The sequence below is a fragment of the Pteropus alecto genome, unplaced genomic scaffold (genome assembly GCF_000325575.1).
Source record: "Pteropus alecto unplaced genomic scaffold, ASM32557v1 scaffold28, whole genome shotgun sequence".
Taxonomy (NCBI): Eukaryota; Metazoa; Chordata; class Mammalia; order Chiroptera; family Pteropodidae; genus Pteropus; species Pteropus alecto.
In genome coordinates this window covers 1,282,044-1,303,082 of record NW_006441063.1, presented here as the reverse complement: position 1 = coordinate 1,303,082, position 21,039 = coordinate 1,282,044, and the positions used below count along the sequence as shown (strand labels likewise).

The 21,039-nt window shown below is 45.2% G+C and overlaps 1 long non-coding RNA gene across 5 annotated transcripts in view; it reads right to left on the bottom strand.

Moving 5' to 3' along the window:
• Window positions 1-20,643, bottom strand: part of LOC112484907 — a 97,388-nt gene extending 76,745 nt beyond the window's left edge. For 3 of the 5 annotated variants that reach the window (XR_003048293.1, XR_003048290.1, XR_003048289.1), the window contains exons 1-3: window positions 18,103-18,294; window positions 17,648-17,752; window positions 16,609-16,774 (exon numbers count right to left, since the gene is read on the bottom strand). This is a non-coding gene — a long non-coding RNA (uncharacterized LOC112484907). Of the gene's footprint in view, window positions 1-16,608; window positions 16,775-17,647; window positions 17,753-18,102; window positions 18,295-19,233; window positions 19,341-19,975; window positions 20,090-20,417; window positions 20,546-20,596 lie in introns of those variants that run through there. The other 2 variants (XR_003048292.1, XR_003048291.1) reach the window with 2 other exon arrangements.
• Between the last annotated feature and the right edge of the window lie 396 nt (window positions 20,644-21,039).

Genomic DNA, 21,039 nt, shown 5'->3' with positions numbered 1-21,039 from the left:
TAGAAGGCTGGGCTCCCTGGGCTGCTGTCCCTCTTCATGTCCCTTAAGGCCTTTCCACCTGGTATCTCTAGTAAGTGAGTGGGACTTCTTACATGGTGACTCTAACAGTGAGTGTTCCAAGAGACAAAGAAGTAGAAGCTGGCAGTCTCTTCAGACTTGGGCACCAAAATTAGCACAGTGTCCCTTCTTCCATATTCAATTGGTCGAAGAAATCATAGAGCCCACCCAGATTTAAGGAAGGAGAGTGCCTAGACTCTCTCCTGTCAATGGGAGGCATGTGAAAGCACTGGTAACTGTCTTTAATTTGTTACTTCTTTTGCTAGGAATTGTGAAAGGTGCTGTTAAATAAAAGATAAAATAATAATAATACTGCCATTTTGTTCCCTTTTTACTTCCTCTGGGCTAAGTCCATATCTGGTGTAGGCTTTCCCGTATCCTTAAGTTACAGGAAAAACTCTGACATTGTAATGGGAGTGAGTAAAGGGGAGAGATGGGAGATAGAATCTGGGCAGGGTAGGCTTGCTCTCAAGATGTAATGTTCACTAGAGGTGAGATCCAGGAGAGAAGAAACTGAAGCTCAGACTGCTGGGGCTAAGGGGTGGGCAGAGAGGGAGACACTGTTGGCAGTTGTTGGAGGAAGGGAGGTCCTTGAGATTGTCTTAATCTGAGAGCCTTCTAAAGTCAGAGCCTAAAATGAAGATTTAGATGCAGGTAGTTAAGTTGGGAAGTGACCCCAGGAAGCATGGGGAAGGGCTGAGGAAGTGAGATGGGGAAGAGAAGGAAACCAATAAAGGGCTTTATCGCGTTGGAGCCCGGGAGACTCCAGGAGACCTACTCCGATGTTGTTGACTGAAAAGCAGTGAAGCTATGCTGTTTATACACCAACTTCCTTTCCTCATTAATCAAGAGTTGATCCTAGGGTGTTGAGCTTCCAGCACCTTTACCCTATTCTGCACCAGTGCCCATCCCAGGACAGTCATTTTGTCCAGGAGCTCTGCCTATTGGTGGCCTTCAGGGTGGCTAAGAGCGTCTGGGTGGGGCTCTAGAAAGTGTCTGCTGAGATGGTTTATGATGAGAATTTTTATTCCCTTTGCAGTGGATATGCACAGGGCCTCTGTCTCACACACCTCCAGGGGGTTCCTGTCACAGTCTGTCCTGTATGAAAGATGCCCCCATGGATGTGCAATATAACCCTGCTCCTCCACCTTCCCACAAATTCATCATTATAGCCTTCACAGCCCAGGAATGCTTTGGGAGCCAGCAAATTCTCTCTGATGTATTTGAAGAATACCTAGTTGTAAGCCAAGGTCAGCTCTGGGCCAAAACAAAGACACAAGCAGGGACAAGAGGCGCCTGCAGTTACCCTGTACATATTTGTCTCCTTGCAGCCCAGAGTCAGGAACAAGGGAAAAGAAGCACCTTCAGAAACATGAGGACATCCTCTGGGACTCACTCTTATGTCTTCCAAGGCTTAAGAAACAAGGAGGTACTTTGTCTACTGAGGCCAGACCAAGTTAGCAGATTCATTCACCCTTTGTGAGATCCATTTTGTCAGCCAGCCCCACAGCCCTCCGACCTCCCAACAGTGTGGGGAGCAGAAGGGGCATTGGATGTCAAACCCTGCGTCCCAGTTTAGAACCCCATCTCTGCCATTCCCTAGCTGTGTGACATGGAGGAAGTAACTTGACCCCCATGAGTTTCTGTCTCCCCATCTAAGATCATCTCTCAGGCCTCTTAAACCTTAGTAGGCTATGATTCTTAAATCTGAGAAAGGAGTGAGATGACATGTATCAGTGAACACTGAGGAGTCAAAGTACTATACAAACTGAAAGCTTTCACATGATTATGGCTGTTGTGGTACTGCAGAGCACTCTGTGGAAAACAGCCTTGGTCTTGGTTTATTCTACTCACATAGGAGCTGCACCACCCACCCCGGCCCATGCACTCTCATTCTGCCTCTCTCACCCCTAGCAGTATCTCCCTGTCCTTGGTTACTCCATGAAATCTATGTTGAGAGACTCTGCTTTTCTAATGCTTTCTTCTTGACAGAGGAAGAGGGCGCCCTGAGACCCTTAGTTCACCCATATGCCCTTTAGGTGTCTCAGTGGACACACACTATGGAGGTTCACCAGTTCATGTCCATAACCATTTCTGCTCCTTAGGCCAGCCTCAGATCCTCTGTTAAATCTGACCCAAGCATCTTGTTTTTGCCTCCTTGCTTCTTTCTGCAACTTCAAGTGCTTTATGCTTTTTATGAAATCTATTTGTATAATCTCTGCAAAGTATGAGATAAGTTCAATTAAGTTCAGTTAGGTCCATGTCATGTATGGACAAACTGACCTAAATGAATTATTTAAGAGAGCCTAGGATAAAGTTATGACAAACCAGTAGTTTATGCTCAGCTGTTTGCCTTTTTCCCTCTCTCTTGCTCACATCCACTCTCCTTGGGCTTAATAGGCAAATTATTGAAGGTTTGGGGTGGGGGCAGGAAGCTCTTTCTAGCCTGCAGATCTTGCCTTTTAGATAAGGTGGGGATAAGTCAGTCAGAGCTATCAGATAATGGGACTCTTCCAGAGACAAGGGAGTGATGGATTTCTCCCATTCTTTGATATAAATGCTTTGATTAGTTTGCATTTTGCAGTGCCTTTCCTCTCGGCAACTCAAGGCCTTTTGCAGAGTCTTATGTAATGGAAAATAATTCTGCAAAGTAGGCAGATGGGCAAGGCCAGAATCCAGAAACCTCATTCCTCATAGACACACGCAGCAACCCTGCTGGGACCCATCTGCATTGGAGCAGTGGAATTCGTGGTACTTTGAGGCTGTAAAAGAGCCCAGACAGAGACAAAGTTTACACAATTGCCTTTGCTGAGCTCCAAGGAGGCCCCTCTCCCTGTGCTTGGTGACCGGCTGTTAAATAAGAAAAGGTGGGACTAAGAAATAGAAGTAAGAGAGGGAAGAATGTGGCAATTATTAAAAGGAAGAAGTCAGTAAGTGCATGAACAGGTGATCAACAACCTTGGTCATTCAGGTAATGTAAGTCCAAACCATTATGACCAACAGAATGACTAATACATCAAAACAAATCAAAACTAATACTAAGTGCCAGTCAGGATGTGAAGCAACTGGAACTTCATATGCTGTTGGTAGAATATAATATTTAGCATAGCCATTATGGAAAACTGCACAATAACCACTAAAGCTGAACAAGTGCTCACCCTATAACCCAGCAATTTCCCTTCAAGGTAAATATCTATAGATAACACATATGTTCACCAAAAGACCTATAAAATAAGATCCATTGCACTATTCAATTTGCCAAAAACTAGGGACAAACCAAATGTTCATCAGAAGTAAATAAATAACTTCTGGTGCATTTATACTGTGGAATACTATGAAGCAATGAAAAAGAACAAGCAACTTACTTATACAATATATAGAAAACTCTCATGTACAGAATGTGGACTAAAAGAAGGCAGACACAAAAGAGTGTGTTCTGTATAATTTCATCTATGTAAAGTCCAAAAATCAAGCTAAAGTAATCCATGGTGATAGAAGTCAGAAAAGTAGTTATCTTTTGATTGGGAGGCAGAAAGGTACCATTTGGGGTGCTGGTAATGGTCCATATGTTGATCTCAGTGCTGGATACACATGAGTTTTATTTGTAAAAATTACTGAGTTGTACATTCATGATGTGTGTACTTTACTATATGTATGTTACACTTCAAAAAAGGTTTGCAATTGGGAGGGGAAGGGAGTAAGGGAAACACAGACATTCCTCAATTTGTGAACACGTTGGATTCTGACTATCCTTTAATCCATTTGTTCATTAATTCAAAGGGATCACCACCCATTCTACCTGTTCATGGCAGCAGGTTTAATGTCCATTCTTTTCTGGTGCTTAGCTTTCCATCAAATTTGCAAGCCAAAATATCATAACTAGAGAAGCTTCTATTTAGAGTAAGGCCAAACACATTAGAGATTTATGACTTTACTCATTCACTCATTCATTCATTTAACCATCAAAAACAGGAAAAATTATTATGTGATTCTAGAAATCTCTAGACAGAATAATTCATTTCTAAATGTTCTCTTATTGGCAATAAGACATTTAAGACCATGTGGGGAAGAAGTCAAAGCTGGGTTGGAGACCGCCACTGCTATAAAAACTGCCTTCACTTCCTTTCCCCTAGATTCTTGGATTGGGGGCACTAATCTCTGCTAGAATGGAAGGTGACAATGTAGTGACAGCCTTGACAGAGGGTGTATTAGTCTCCCAGAGCTGCCATAAAGTACCATAAACTGAGTGGCATAAACAATAGAAATGCATTATTTAACAGTTCTGGGGGCTAGAAGTCCAAGATAAGGTATTGAGAGGGTTGGTTCTTTCTGAGGGCTGTGAGGGAGAATCTGCTCCAGGCCTATCCCCCAGCTTCTAGTGGCTTATTGGCAATCTTTGGTGGCCCTTGGCTTGTAAAAACAGTCTCTGCCTTCACCTTCCTGTGGTATTTTCCCTGCATGTCTGTCTCCAAATTTCCCCCTTTTTTATAGAAATTAATTTTTCAGTTATAATTGAGACACAATATTATATTAGTTTCAGGTGTCCAACATAGTGATTAGACATGTATATACTTTATGATAAGTCTAGTACCCATCTGACACCATACACAGTTATTACAACGTTATTAACTATATTCTTTATGCTGTACTCTACATCCCTGTGACTATCTTTATAACTGGCAATTTGTACATCTTAATCCCTTCACCTTTTTCACCCAGCCCCCCAAACCCCTCCCATCTGGCAACCATCAGTTTGTTCTCTGTATCTATGAGTTTGTTTCTTTTTGTTTGTTTTGTTTTTTAGATTCCACAATAAGTGAAATCATATGGTATTTGTCTTCTCTGTCTGACTTACTTCATTTAACATAATACCCTCTTGGTTCACCCATCACAAATAGTAAGATTTCATTCTTTTTATGAATGAGTAATATTCCATTGTATATATGTACCACATCTTCTTTATCCATTTATCCATCGATGGACAGCAAATTTCTCCCTTTTATAAGGACACCAATCATATTGGATTAGGGCCCACCCTAATGACCTCATTTTAACTTAATGACCTCTATAAAGACCCTATCTCCAAATAAGGTCACATTCTGAGGTACTGGAGAGTTAGAACTTCAACATATATTTTGGGGGGCATACAATTTAGCCCAATACCAGAGGGGAATGACCACTCCAAGCTCTGTCCCCTCCACCATCACCACCACTGTGTCTGAGGCACATCAGCCAGAAAAGGCTGATGAGAGACCAGCAGCTTCTGAAACATATGGAGGGGAAAAAGCAGTTGACCTGAAGAATAATTAAAGATTTCCACCTCCAGAGGCACCAGCAGACATTTCATTCAAAACTGACTTCTTCCTGAATCTCTCTGCTTGAGCATGCTCTCTGGCCAAGGAGATGCTAGCTGGCAAGCTACACTGGCCGGAAGTGCCAGGAAAGGAATACCCCTCAACCAATGAGGGGCTGAAGTTGGCAGATAAATACTCCAGCTTCCCTGTCCCTTGATGGCATGATCCCGAGGCATGTTTCACACAGGCTCTTCATGGGTCCCCATGGGACTGAGCCCTAGTTGCCTACAGTAGGAACCCAGTCACTGACATAGCCTTTATCTCTGCCCTATCTCACTTCCCTCTTCCCTCACCGTGTATCCTGGATCACCTCCCAAAGAATGACTTGCACCTAGATTCTTATCTCGAGGTCTGCTTTGGGGGAAACCCAAATAAGACTAAGACCATACAGTCACACACTGGTCTGCACTGAACCTTTTATCAGCCAGCAGTATGGCTTACAGATCTTTTCCTATCGGCACATATTGAAGAACTGTTTATTATCCCACAGTTTGGGTACATCATACTAAATTTAGCCAGTCCCCTTCTGGTAGACATTTAGGTTGCTTCCGGGTTTTTGCTGTTATGAACAATGTAGCAAGGAGCAGCCTTGTACACATGTCGATTTGCAAATGGGCCAATAGATCAGAACTTTCTAGAAGTCCAATTGCTGGGTCAAAAGTTAAGGGAACAGTTTTGATCAGGACCCACTCAGGGGTGGCTCTGGAGCTCAAGATATGAGGTGACAAGAGTAGAGTGCCTTGAGCCTGGGAACACTGTTCATAATGAGGAGCTAGCATGCCTGAAGAGTGCCTGCCCACCCAGAAATTGTAACCAGGGGTCTCTGCATTAGAGGGGACCTTCTGTATGCTCTGAATGTGTGCTGGGAAGAAGGCCCCCTACAGCAGAAGGGCCTTCCCCCAGAGTCACTGTCTTCAAGTAGAACCCCCACCACCCTTTTTCACATACCCGTACCCCACAGCCATGTTTGTGCCATAGATAATTCTTTTTCAAGCAAAAGTCTTCAGCTTTCAGATGAAAAACAACTTGTTTTGAGAGTATGCGCTCCTGAGATCTTTAGGCTCTTCCTTCGGTCTGAATGATGAGAAGAAATTAATTTTTAGGGTAGAAGGAATTGGTGAGGAAGCTGAGAACTGGTCCACAGTGTGCACAGGGAGTGTCATATATAATTTGGTCACTCTACTCACTCATGAATACAGTGTTTACCTGCTCATCAGCCCATTCAGAAAATAAATTTTAAAAGTATTAAAATATTCATTTATTCCTCTCTAGAGTTATTTGTTGCCTGTGGGCTGCCTACTTGATATCACCTTAAGATTCAGAGAAAGGTGCTCAGACCCTGCTCTGGGGACTCAAACTAGTGAGGTGAGATGACAAAGTCTGGAAGCAGCAATGGTGGCAACAGTCCAGAAAGTCAAGGTTGTTGATGGAGAGGAGGGAAGGGATTCTTCTTTCTTTGTATTTTCCTTTTTCCTCTTTCTCTTGTTTTTCCTTTTCATCTTGTATTTCCTTTGTCATTGGAGATAGGGAGCAGGGCAAAAATACCACACACACACACACACACACACACACACACACACACACACGAAAGCAGCAATTCAGGACCTGAACCCTGGGAAGAATCTGATGCCCACACCCCACCTAACTCCAACTTGAAGGTCACCATCGATGTCAAGCCAGGAAAAGCAGGACAGTTAGTCACCTCAGCAACCGCACTTATGAAGGATGGCTCATGAAAAGTTCTGCCGTCCCTTGCCCTTTTGGAGGGCCCAGGACTCACCTGGACTCTAAGGATATTCTCCAGGCTGCATGGAGATAATCCCCCTTCTGGAGGTGTGAGTTATGGGGTCTAGAGAGAGATGTGGCAAAGGGAGCTGGTCCTCCCAGGCATCCCAGCAAAAGTAGGAAGTTGAACTCTAATTTTATTGCCAAAGGTGTGCAGTTCAAAGGAGAGATACAGCCAGAAGCAATTGGGAGGGGTAGTGGTGCTGACTAGCATTCTTATTTAATGAGCATTTACCCCATGCCATGCCAACGTACAGATAGCCCCAAGTTCTCTTTCTTCATATCCAGGGGAGGTCCCTGTGCCTGAAGAGTGCATCTAAGGATTCTCAGATATGCATAGTCTCCAGGTAACTGCAAATCACCTCTTTTTCCAGCTCCTATTGGCTCCATCCCCTCAGCAACTCCATCCATCCTCCACATTCTTGCCTCCCCATTTTAGAGAAGCAGCTTAGCAGAGTAGCTGTGAGCGGGGACTCTGGAGCCAGGTGGCATAGGCTGGAATTCCAGCACTCCCGGTGGCCAGCTCAGAGACCTTGGACAAGTCATTCAATTGCTCTGTGCTTCAGTTTCCTGATCTGGTTGTTGTAAGTGTCAATATTAGGAAAGTGATTCTAACAGTGCCTGGCACATGGTCAGCACTGAATAGGTGTTTGTTAAATAGAAATGATTGCAAGGCTTTTTGCCTATGGAAGGTAGCAGCCTTTTGCAGAAGGTTTGGAGGTAGATAATTATAGTCAGTGAAAGACAAGAAGTAACTTCAAGATGCTGTTCAAGATGGCAACATAGGAAGGTCCTGAACTCACTTCCTCCTATGGACACACTGAATCTATATCCACATGGAACAATTTCCTCTGAAAAAGACCTAGAAACTAGCTGAGCAGCTCCTTCACATTTACAAATGAGAAAAGAGCCGCATCAGGGCAGGAAGGAGAGAGTGATCACTGTCTTGCCATAAACCCCACCTCCCAGCATAGTAATCTACAGTCAGAAGGGAACGCGAAACCATGAGCTTCTCCCTGAGGAGCAAAGTGCCACATTGGACACCCTAACTTTTAAGACCTGAGCCTGAGAGATGAGCCCCTGTGGCAGGCTGACTTTGCCTGACCATTTCCTGTTCGAACAAGTTAGTTCCTGACTGCACTCCCCACCCTTTCCAGGACTCTCCGACTGACACGGTAGTCCAAAACCTGCATAAACAATTAAGCTGGTTTCCTTATAGTTTGGCAACCAATCAATGCTCTCCTTATGTTCTCCTTCCTTATATGGAATATCTATAGCTGTGTAGGAATGCAGAAGTACAAGATTGTATAAAACTGCCCTCCATGTTACAATTGGGCTCAGCCTTTGGATAAGAATCCACTGAGCTGGTGCTGGTATCAATAAACGCTACTTCCTGCTTATAGCCTTGGTGTCCCGTCTCTCCATTTGAGAATCCCACAACATTTCTGGGGGCTCGTCAGGGATACAGAGATGGCGGTTTTTCGCCTCCCTTGTCTTTGGAGTCTGGCCCCCGGGGACGCTGGGAGAAGCAGACCTCACCTGGTGCGCCAGCAGACCTATTGTCTGTAGGAGAGGATGACTCTTCCAGGGAACCAAGAAGGCGGCTCTGAGAGCACAACTGAGCCCAGAGAGGCGCAGGAACCAGCCCAGGAGCACCACCCGCCTGAGTGGTAAGGACCCGGGTCCCAGGAACAGCCTATCCGCTGGAGGATAGAAGAGGAGTCTCCCGAGGTCATTCAAGTACTCTACATTTGTTAGAGGAAACCGTGACCTCTCAGTTACATAGAGCAGAGGGTGAAATGTGTTTGGTGTGTGACTGCGTGTGATTGAGACGTGGCCTTCCTATGAAGCAAGAGTTGAGCCCCCATCTGCGGTTCCATGGTGAAACTCATACAGCTTAGGGTGGTGTCACTGGATCTCCGTGAGGAGTCTACTCCAGTGATCCGAGTCAGGGGTTTATTCCGACCCACCAATTGCTAAGAGGCACCTGAAAGATCCTCACGAGGGGAATGGCCGGAGATGGGTGAGAGAATCTCTGAGTGCATGTGTGACACCAACCATGGGTGGAAGGATGGGTGGACAACAGAGTAAACAGACACCTTTAGGTTGTATGCTTAAGAATTTCAGAAAAGGTTTTTCAGGAGATTATGGAGTTAAATTCCCCCTACAGAAACTCTGCATCTTTTGTGAGATTGACTGGCCCTCTTTTGGCGTTGGGTGGCCAGCAGAGGGGGCTCGCGATAGGGAAGTCATTGCAAAGGTCTCAAGTCATTATCAGTCAATCTGGTCACCCAGACAAATTGCCTTACATCAATTCTTGGGAGGCAATAGTTTGCACCTGACCCCCTTTGTTGAGAGTCTGCCTAAAACAGAACTGTAGGGTCCTCAGAGCCTGAGCCTTGGCTCCCTCCTGAGGTCAGTTGAAGGAAAGAAAACCTGAGTTGCCAGCAGATTCAGAAGTCAGCCAATCTTTGCCTTCCAATGGTCAAGCCCTGAAAGCAGAGACAAGGGCCAGTTGACATGGACACGGCTGCCTCAGGGGTTCAAGAACTCCCTGATCATCTTTGGGACAGCTCTAGCCTCAAATTTATAGGCCTTCCCAGCAGACCAACACAGCTGTACATTACTCCAGTATGTAGATGACCTCCTCTTAGCAGGAAAGACCTGAGGAATGCATGGAAGGAATGCATCTACTCCTTAATCTCCTCTGGGAAGCGGGTTACAAGGTCTCTAAAAGGAAGGCTCAAATCTGCCAAGAAAGAGTTAAATACCTTGGCTTCCACCTGTTGCAGGGACAATGCCAACTTGGCCCAGCAAGGAAACAAATGGTCTGATCAATTCCCACCCCTATCACCCAGCAACAAGTCTGTAAATTCCTCAGAATAGCTGGCTTCTGCAAAATCTAGATACTTAATTTCTCCATCCTGACCAAACCCCTCTATGAAGCCACAAAAGTGGGGAAATGGGAGCCCCTGCTCTGGGAATGTACACAACAGAAGGCCTCTGAAGAAATCGAACAGGCACTTACTAACGCCCCCGGACTAGGACTACCAGACTTAACCAAATCTTTCTTTCTGTACATTCACGAGCGCATGGGTGTCGCCCAACTGCTAGGATCTTGGTACCATCCCGTGGCTTATCTCTCCAAACAGCTTGAGTCTGTCACCTAGGGCTGGCCACCCTGCTTGCAAGCACTCGCAGCCACGGCCCACCCCCTTTGTGTCAGAGGCTGAAAAACTGACTATGGGGCAAGAACTGACAGTTTGGGTACCATATTCAGTAATAACATTACTGGAGCACAAGGGACTGTATTGGCTCACCAACGCCCAGATACTCAGTTTCCAAGGAATGCTGTGCGAGAATCTACACATCCACCCAGAGGTAGTACGAATCTTGAACCCAGCCACCTTCCTACCCCTTGAGCCTGGCCAGCCAGACTACGATTGCATTGAAGTCATAGATGAAGTGTTTTCCAGCTGACCCAACTTGACAGACCAGCCCCTCAAACACCCTGATGTCGAATATTACACTGATGGTAGCAGTTTTGTGAGGGGAGGAGAATGCCTTACAGGATATGCTGTGGTGACCCTACATTCCATCACAGAGGCAAAATCTCTGCCTAAGGGAACCTCAGCACAGAAGGTAGAGCTCATCGCCCTGACCCGTGCCCTTCAGCTGGCAGCAGGAGTGTGTGCGAACATATATACTGACTCTAAGTACGCTTTCACCACCCTCCATGTACACAGAGCCCTGTACAAAGAGAAGGGTCTATTCAATTCTGAGGGCAACGACATAAAATATGGAAAGGAAATCCTAGGACTCTTAGATGCCGTGTGGGCCCCCAAGAAAGTAGCAGTCATGCACTGCAGAGGACATCAAAAAGGGGATGCCATAATGGCCCAGGGCAACTGCAAGGCAGACCATGTTGCCAAACTGGCCGTGGCCAAGGAGATGGCCAGCCCTATGGCTCTAACTGCCTCCCTGTTTCCCAGTCCCTTAGCTGAATGGGACCTCAAGTACTCGCCTCAAGAAGAAGCCTGGTTTAAGACTGAAGAGGGGAGCCTCCTCCCCAGTGGATAGTGGAAGTTCAAGGATAGGTGAAATGCAGTTCCTGGGAACCTAGCCTCAGTCTTTGTCAAGCAGTTTCACCAAAGGACTCACTTTGGTCTAACTGCCCTAGAAACCACTCTGGGCTGGTACTTCTATATCCCCCGGCTCTCTAGCATCTCCTGAGCGGTGTCTTAACAGTGCGAAGTCTGTGCCTGCAACAATCCTAAGCAAGAGTTATGTGCCCCACCGGGGGTCCAAAGTGTCAGTGGCACCCCCTTCGAGGAACTCGAAGTAGACTTCACTGAAATGCCTCAATTATGGGGCCTTAAGTATCTCTTGGTCTTTGTATGCACCTCTTCCAATTGGATAGAGGCTTCTCCCACCTGGACTGAGAAGGCCCAAGAAGTAGCCAGACTACTCCTCCGAGAAATTGTTCCATGATTTGGCCTACCAATTACCATTGGCTCAGATAACAGGCCAACCTGAAATGGTACATCTACTAGCCAAGAAATTAAATATTAAATAGAAATTGCATACCGCCTATCAACCACAGGGTTCGGGACAGATAGAACGCATGAACAGGACCTTTAAGTCTCAGTTGGGAAAATTATATCAAGAGACACATCTACATTGGGATGAAGTCCTCCCCCTGGCACTATTAAGAATCAGGTCAACCCCAACCACGAAGACTGGGTTCTCCCACTATAAGATCCCATCAAAGGACTACGAGGAGACCTCAAGGAAATAGGTGAATTGACTCTGAGATGACAGCTTCAGGCCCTAGAGACCACTTTCCGACTCTCAACCAATGGGTTAGAGAAAAGCTTCCTGTCAGTTTAACCACTGAAGTTCATTCCTTTAAATCAGTAGACTCTGTCTGGATGAAGGAATGGAATATTCAGCCCCTAAAACCCTGTGGAGGGGCCCCTTTACTGTCATCTTGTCTACCCCCGCTTCAGTTAAGGTTGCTGAAACAATGCCCTGGATACATCATGGCAGACTTAAACCCACAGCTGCAGAGTGGGAACGTGTTCCAAACTCTTCTGAGCCCCTCACGGCAACCCTCCAGAAGAAAACACTGTCTGTGCCAACAGACCAAGGGTAAGATGTCGGCCCTACTTTGGTCACATCAATCTATGCGTGGCAGAAGCCTGAGGATGACATCTCGTCAGGATGGGACCCTAGTAACCTTTTTGGAGGCTGGTTCTCCACTTTCGGTAGCTTTAAGACCTTAGTTGGGATAGTACTCCTCCTCCTCCCGTGCCTATTGCCTCTTGTTATCTGGTCAATTACCTCCTTCATAGACGTTATAGTAGAAAGAAAAACTGCAGCAAAAATTCTCATGCTATGGAGGTACCAGCCCTTGAATCAAAAATTAGAAGAAGGAGATGATGCTCTCTGACCTAGTCCTGGGTCCGAGCATCAAAGGGGGAAATGTGGCAGCCTGACCCTGCCTGACCATTTCCTGCTCAAATGAGTTAGTTCCTGACTGCACTCCACACCCTTCCCAGGACTCTTTGACTGACTCGGCAGTCTGAAAACTTGCTTAAACGATTAAGCCAGTTTCCTTATAGTTTGGCAACCAATCAATGCTCTCCTTATGTTCTCCTTCCTTATATGGAATATCTATAGCTGTGTAGGAATGCAGAAGTACAAGATTGTATAAAACTGCCCGCCATGTTACAATCGGGCTCAGCCTTTGGATAAGAATCCACCAAGCTGGTGCTGGCATCAATAAACACTGCTTCCTGCTTATAGCCTTGGTGTCCCATCTCTCTGTTTGAGAATCCCTCAACACCCTCAAACATCTGGCTTTGAAAACTAACAGGGTTTGCGTCCAGAAGACCCAAGGGGCTATAGCGAACTGAGAAATGACATCTAAAGGTCTTGTGGGAAGAAGCAGTTACAAATTAAACTTCTTACAATTTTCTGGCTGATTCCTCTCACTGGGCATCCTTTTCTGGCCTTCTCTCATCTAAGCCTCCAGGAGCCACCATTTTGCATTTTTCTTCCTTTCCTTTTGAGAACTTTCTCTCTTCAATTTTCTTGCCCCAGTCTGGGGGAGTCTCAGCCTGCCAGTGGAAAACTCAAAATTCTTACTACTTTGTTCCTAGAGCAAGTTATCACCCTTTGTTCCAATCTCTTCATTCTGAAGGCTGCCCTGCATGATTTTTCTTCATGAAAACATTGATGTGTTTTCCTGAACAAAAGAACCATCTACCCTGGGTCTCCATCCTTAGTGACCTATACATGATCTTATTTAATCTGTATGACAGCCCTGTAAGCTGAGTACTGCTAGTTCCCATTTTATAGCTGAGTAGATAATGGCCTAAAGAGATTGTCACAAACCAGCTGGTCATGGAGCTGAGATTCAAATCCAGCTCTAACTGCTCCTAATCACTACTTCACACTGCCTTCACATACAAAAAAAGAAAACTATTTTAAAGGAGGCCAAAATTTCTGCGCCGCACTCTCTGAGTGACCCTGCTCTAGGTTAGGCTAAAACACTATTTTTTCTGCCACTACGGAAAACAGTAGGGACGTTCCTCAAAAAATTAAAAATAGAACTACGGTATGATCTAGCAATTCCACTTCTGGGTATTTATTCAAAAGAGTTGAAAGCAGAGACTCAGAGCTGTTTTTCACACCCATGTTCACAGCAGCATTATTCACAGTCACCAAGAAGTAGAAGCAACCTAAATGCTCATCAGTGGATAAATGGATAAACAAAATGTGGTATATACATTGAATGGAACATTATTCAACCTTAGAAAGGAAGGAAATTCTGGCTACAACATGGATGGACCTTGAGGGCATTATGTTAAGTGAACTAAGCCAGTCACAAAAAGACAAATACTGCCCGATTCCACTTATATGAAGTCCCTAGAATAGTCAGATTCATAGACACAGAAAGTAGAAGGGTGGTTGCCAGGGGTTGTGGGGAGGGAGAAAAGAAGAATTGTTCAAGGAGTATAGAGTTTCAGTTTTTCAAGATGAAAAAGTTCTGGCAATCTGTTGCACAACGATGTGAATATATTTAACATTACTAAATTATACACTTAAAATGGTTAAGATGGTTATATGTTGTGTGTTTTATACAATTGAAAAGTTTTAAAAATTAAAGATTACAAAAAAATTTAAAACACTATTGTTTCTGAAATGCTTGATGTTTAACCCACTCTGACCTTGCATATTTTGAAATTTTGTTTGCAGAACACAAGTCCTGGACCGGTAGATTTGACTCTACCAGGAAATCGCTAAAGCATCCCCAAGCCATCTCCAAGAAAGATGTTTATACCTCCTCTCCCCAACCATATCGAGTTCAAAGACTCTTAATTTTGGAGGGGGGCTCTGAAAATGCTTTTTAGAATCTGATAGAAGCTGCCATGCTCTCTCCACCTCCACATCTCAAATGCACAGACGCATTGACACAGATCATTTTCAGAGGACCCTTAGATACCCTGGATCCTCTCCATGGTCTTCCAAGGACCCCAGGATGAGATCCTCTATTGACCTTGCATAGCAGAACTTCCCCTGATAGGCTCATAAATTTGTTGTTAATCATCTGCTTTCCCTCCCAATGAAATCAAGGAAAAAGAGAACTTCTTACAAAAAGGCCACGTGTGACGTCTCATCCTACCAGAGGGTGTTATATTTTCTGTGTGACAATTCACTCTAAAACATCTCTATATGTACAGAGTTGGGTGTGTGTGTGTGTGTGTGTGTGTGTGTGTGTGTGTGTGTGTGAGTATACTTACCTGAGGGGCAGTTAGCATTGGAAGAACATAATCAGGAACCTACACTCCAAAACTGGTTACTTGAGGGTTTCAAATATCCTCACCTAAATCTACACCAAAGGGTCTCTTAATGAGCATTGGTATCTTAGAAATATTAAGATATATGATTTAAGATTACAGGCTCCTTGTCTGGGTGGAAATGAGGCTAGTGTACCAACCTGGCACCCTCACAGCAACACTAATCTGGAGTTTCATCTAGTCCTCTATCATCTCGCCATTTTCTGAGGACTGTGGTGCCTGATCTCCACAGAAGTTTGGCTGACCCCATCAAGAGAACATTATTGCATCTCAGAGCAAACCCTGCATGCAAAATGCCTCAGGAGGGCCTGAGGACAGAATGGGACACTACCAAGCCTACAGGAACAGGTTATATCACTGTTCTTGTACCTGCTTCCTAAGAAATGATTGTATGGTTGATTGAATTCCATCTGACATTTGCTTTCATTCTAATATGCCATTTGACAGTCAGTGGTGGGGAAGTACAAGTAGAGTCCCAACCTATCTTCCTGGCAGCAGGATCAGCTCAGGTATACCCACATGCCGTCCAAGTTAGATGAGGCTTTGCTGTATTTAGGAATTAAACTGTGTCATTTGAACTCAGTTTCTCCCTCTATCTCTCTTTCTAGCTCTGGCTTCATTCTTAGGCTCCATGATGATAGGAAGAAGGCAGCAGCATCATCTCATATTCACTCTGGTTCAGGTTTGGCATGGAAGGTAAAGATCATATTTTCCTGAGTGCTCTAACAAAATGTCCCCAAAGTAAGCCTAATTGCCATTTTGGCCTGACTTGGGTCGTGTAACCATCTCTGATCCAATCACTGATGCTGGGAAAAGATGTTCTGATACGTTGGGCATGGGTCACATGCCACTCCAGGAAGAGGTGTCAGCTCCACCAGAACCATATGGCTTGAGTAGTTAGAGGTGAGTGGTGGATTAAAGATGGCCACAAAATCTTTGCCACTCTTCCCATTGAGAAATAGAGTTCGTTTCCCCTCCCCTGTGAATCTAGATCAGCCTTGTGCCTTATTTTCACCAAAAAAATACAGTAGATATGACACTGTAAATTTCAAAGCTGTAGATTCTGCTTTTGTGTGCTTGGAACACAAACAAACCCTCATGGAATGCTGAGGAAGCTCAAGCAGCCATGTGGGGGAGAATCAAGGGGCCCTCAGCTCATCTCCCAGCTGGCACCCAGCACTATTTGCTAGCTGTGTAGGTGGAGCCATCTTGGACAGTTCAGACCAGCTAGGCCTCCAGACACCAGGAAGAGCAGAGGAATCACCCACCTGAGCCTGGTCAACTCACAGAACCATGAGAAATAATGTATTGTTATTGTTTGAAGTCATAAAATTTGGGGATAGTTTGTTAAACAGTCATAGATAGCTGATACGGAGTGGTTCCCAAATGAAAATCAGATTTTCCTAGAAATTAAATAAATGAATGCTAGATGGACAACAAACAGGATTTACCACAACTACCCACTTTGTGTAGTCAACTCTTCCTGGCAACTGATGGGCTCAAGAAGACATGGAATATTCTGTAGTAACATTTCAGTGACCACTTACCAGTTTTGCCAGTGGAAGCTTCCTGATTCCAGGCTAACAGCTCCAGCAATTTTTAATCACAGCTGCTCCATTGGTGGCTCCTGGCCTTCCTGCACATAGCAAAGATAGTGGCTCCCCTGGTGGGCCAGTCCTGCAGAGTTCTGGGAGTTATTCCTGGAGACTCAGCCTAGAATTCACAACAGCCCTTTTGTAGTGGGTTTAGTGGTAGCCCCCAAAGCTATGTCCACATCCTAACCCCTGTAACCTGTACGTGGAACCTTATTTGGCAAAAGGGTCTTTACAGATGTAAGTAATTTAAAGATCTTGAGATGAGGTCATCCTGGATTACCTACGTGGGCCCTAAATCCAATGACAGGTGTTCTTATAACAGACAGAAAAGGAGAAAACAGAGAAGACCATATGAAGACAGAGACAGAGGCTGGAGTAATGCAGCCACAAACAGTACTGACAGTCATTAAAAACTGGAAAAGTCAAAGGATTCTCCAGTGGGAGCATGGCCTGACCTTGATTTCAGACTTCCAGCCTCCAGAATGGTAAAAGAATCCACCTATGTGTTTTTTTAAGCCACCTAGCTTGTGGTCATTAGTTATGGTAACTTCAGGGAACAAATACACCTTCTAATGATTCTTTAAGCACCAACTTCCCTGTATTAAATTCCTTTCTGCTTAAAATATCTGGAGCAATTTCTGTTTCTTGCACTGAACCCTGAGTGGTATAACTTCTTTCCCATCCTGGAAATGGAAGACTAGGCAAGCCAGGACACATATTGTGAGTAGGACCCAGGGACATACTCAGATTTGAGGCTCATAAAATGGTGCCATCTGTGGTTCTGCTGTCAGCCTCACAGGCAGGTGCATTTCTCCCAGTTAGGCAGAAACATTGATCCTGATAGAGTTTTCTTCTTACTGCCAGTGTGGCAGCAAGAGTTAATTCTTACTTTAAATTATTCTGTAGCCAGTACCCTGGCTCACCTCTGCTAAGAGCCCACTAGCCCCACAGCCTGGGAACATGGAGCCAGGTAGGGCCCAGTGATGCCTACCTTTTGTTCCTTTATTCCACAGAATCCAAAAAAAGAGCCGGAAATCACCAGACAGGATTGAGTCTTTATCCCAATAACAAGAAGAGGATCTAGCCACAGTCACTTCTAAAAAAAAAAAAACAGGTTGTCTTGGTCATCTTTCTTTCTCCAAACCAGAACTCTATGTTTTCATGGAGATGTGGGTGGTGTGTGTACTGAATCCATGTGTCTATGTTTCCATGTGTGTGTTTGTGTGTGCATTTCTGTGAGTTTGTGTTTGGTGTTTGGATGTGTGTGTGTTTCTGTGTATGTGTGTGCATTTAATTGTATATGTATATTTTTGTATGCGCAAGTATTTATATGTGTGTGGAGAGAGGATGTCAGCAGAAAAGTGGCTGCAGTTACTGTTAATATCATAAACTTGAGCTATTGTTTTCATAAATAGGAAGCTGGAGATGGTCTCTTGCTGCTCTTACCACTGTGCTGTTGAAATGATATTGCTGTGGAAGAATCCTTCCTTCGTTCTGCAAGCGTTAATGTATCCACATAAAACAGGATGGGTGAATTCCACTCCACTGAAATCCAGGTGTGATCTACTTCTATCGTGGAGTTCCTAAGCCCAAGCACTACAGCACTTCATGGCCTTTGTGTTTGAGATCAAAATGAAAACCATGGAAATCTCTACTAGTAAAGGTGACATCAGCACAGTGCTTCTCGATAAATTCCCAGTGATGTCTGTGTTGATGGTTATTTATTAAGCACGCCTTAAGCACCTGGAGCTGTTCCAGCCACTGGCTTTATTGAGAGAATTCCACCCTAATTTGGGCCCTTAGGAAGCTCTTGACATGGTGTAGCATGATCAACACTGGGCGAGGCAGGGGGCAGGGAGTCATGAAGCTGCTGGTGGTGCAGGCCAGCTCTGTCCCTCCTAACTTGAGCCCAGGTCTCTGAAAATGGGTCTTCATGACCAAGCCCCTATCTTGGACATGAGCCCCTGAAAAAATTCTTCTTTACTCCTGGATACTTCTAAAGGGACAGGAGTATCACATTAACTTCTGCATTCCTTTAGAATCCTGACCCTGGATCCCCCTCATCAGGCCTGGAGCCCTGCTGCCACCCACCCTTCTATATCCTCAGCAGCATGCCCTTTTGTTGGCCAGGCCACACCAGTCCCCTGACATCTGCCCAGATGGCTTTCCCTATACTCACTACTAAGGTGGTGGGTGGAAGTATCTAGAGCTTTGGGCCTGGCCATGTTCACTGTCCCATATGAATATTTCCCAGGACTGGTTCTGACAGCAGCACTAGCAGAGGCTCATATAAAACTTCAGCCTTCAAACTCCCTCAAACCTCTGCCTACTAGCCAGACTGCTCTCAAAAGGGCAGTGTCGCCTGGAAACCAGCCCCATGACCCCTGAGCATTGCTCAGGACTGGGTGAGCACCATGACCCTGGAGCTCAGCCAGGGGATTCCTCAAAGCCAGGGTTTCCAAGTGGGTTCAGAAGAACAAAAGGCAAAGAATAGAAGCCAAAGGCTGGGGTAGGGGCTGAGGAAAGTGGGAGAAGGACATCTGAGCACCCACAGCACCAAATCCTCCAGAACCTCACCTTCTGCAGGAGGGACAATTAGTGGCAGTGGCTCAGTGCTCACCATGTACTAAGTACAGGATATGCAGCTTCACACCAAGCCTCATAACAGCATGAATTACTCCTGCCTGTGAAGTGAGGAAACAGAAACACAGCTTGAGTGACCTGCTCACAGTTAGAAAATGTAGTCTGATTCCCATGTGTTTTCCTCAGGCCACCATGCTGACACTCTGCTGCAGATGTCTCAGACCTGATGGTGGTGCAGGTCTCCCACCTGAGTCTGAACTGATGGAGTGTAGGGTGGACAGATGGTTCTGTCCTTTCTCCACCGCAGCTCTGTCTCCCTTCAGTGGCACCTGGATTCTGGCCCCTTCTTCCTTCATTCCTTGAGGCTCAGAACATTAAGATCACCATCAGAGCCAGGGCTCCCAGCAGCCTCTGTGCTGATTCCTTTCCCATTCATCATGGGGGCTCTCTTGGATGTCTGTGTTGAGAAACAAATGTTCTCCTCTTTTAGTAAATTATGTGAAATATCACACAGAGGGACAGTTGGTTAGAACACAAGCCACTGCTTTCCTACAAGGTGAGGACACTGAAGGCACAAAACATATGCAGGGCTGCCCATGCGCAGTGCCCAGCCTGCATGCTCAGCATATCCTGGTTTCCCTGCATGTGCACTTCTGCTTCGGTCTCCAGGTCAGCTGGGTACTATGTCTCCCTCCCTAATCCTTGAGGCAACAAGGTTGTCTTTCCAGCTGGTTACCTGGGCACAGGCAGGTTGGGCAGACACAACTCCTCCAGGTGCCTCCTCAACATCTCAGCTTGCTTGGCCTCTCCTTTCTGGTTCTTGAAACCAGAAATCTCATCAACATGGTTCCTGTGCCAGAAGAAGGAAAGGTGGGGAGAGCGGTGGATAAAGCAACATTGGGCTATAGACTAAGCACGTTACTGCACTCTTTTTATAACCCCTGCCCTTTGGGGGACTCTTTCTTCTTTCTGTCTTCAGGCTCCTAGACCCAGGCTCCCATCCTAAAAAACAAAACCCTACTCTTTGGAATAAATCTTGTGTCAGCCATTTACACCTCAGAATGAATTTAAGTCAATGAAATAATTCTCTCTCCCAGGGAGATTCGCATTTAATTTTTTTTTGATGGAAATTATTATACAATGAGAGATTTGTCCCCATTAAGAGATTTTTGACTCACAATCCCCTAAAGCAGACAGGCATTTTCGGAGGTACATGCTTCCACAGACTGGAAATCCTACAACTTCATTCACTTGTCTTATTTCCAAACTGTCTAGCACAAGTCAACTTCTTCCCTCTATGTTCTCTTGCTCTCCAGCCCAAATTGATCCTGGAGTTTGAAAGTTTTTGTTGACTCACCTTTATGATTCATCTAAGTATCATAAGATTTCAAGTCTGGTGGGAACTTGGAGATCAAATAATGCAAGTTTCTAGATGAAGAAACAGAAATTGAGAGAGAGGAGAGAGAGAGAGAGAGAGAGAAAGAGAGAGAGAGAGAGGGAAGAGAGAGAGAGAGAGAGAGAGAGAGAAAGTGAGATGTCCAAGATCCCACAGCAAGTTACAGCAAAGCTGGGACCAAACCCCAGATTTCCTGGCTCTTAGCAATGTCCTTTGCATTATGCCACACCAAGACCCATAAATAACTCTCAACCAAACACCAGCACTGTTTGCAAAGTGAAGTCCAGACAGAAGCCCTCTGCTTTGCTGAACTGCAGAGCATGGGCCTATACCAGGCGTCTGCCCTTCTAGGATTCATGACACAGGTAGCCTATGTGCAGTTTGGGAGGAATGTTTCTAGAAGC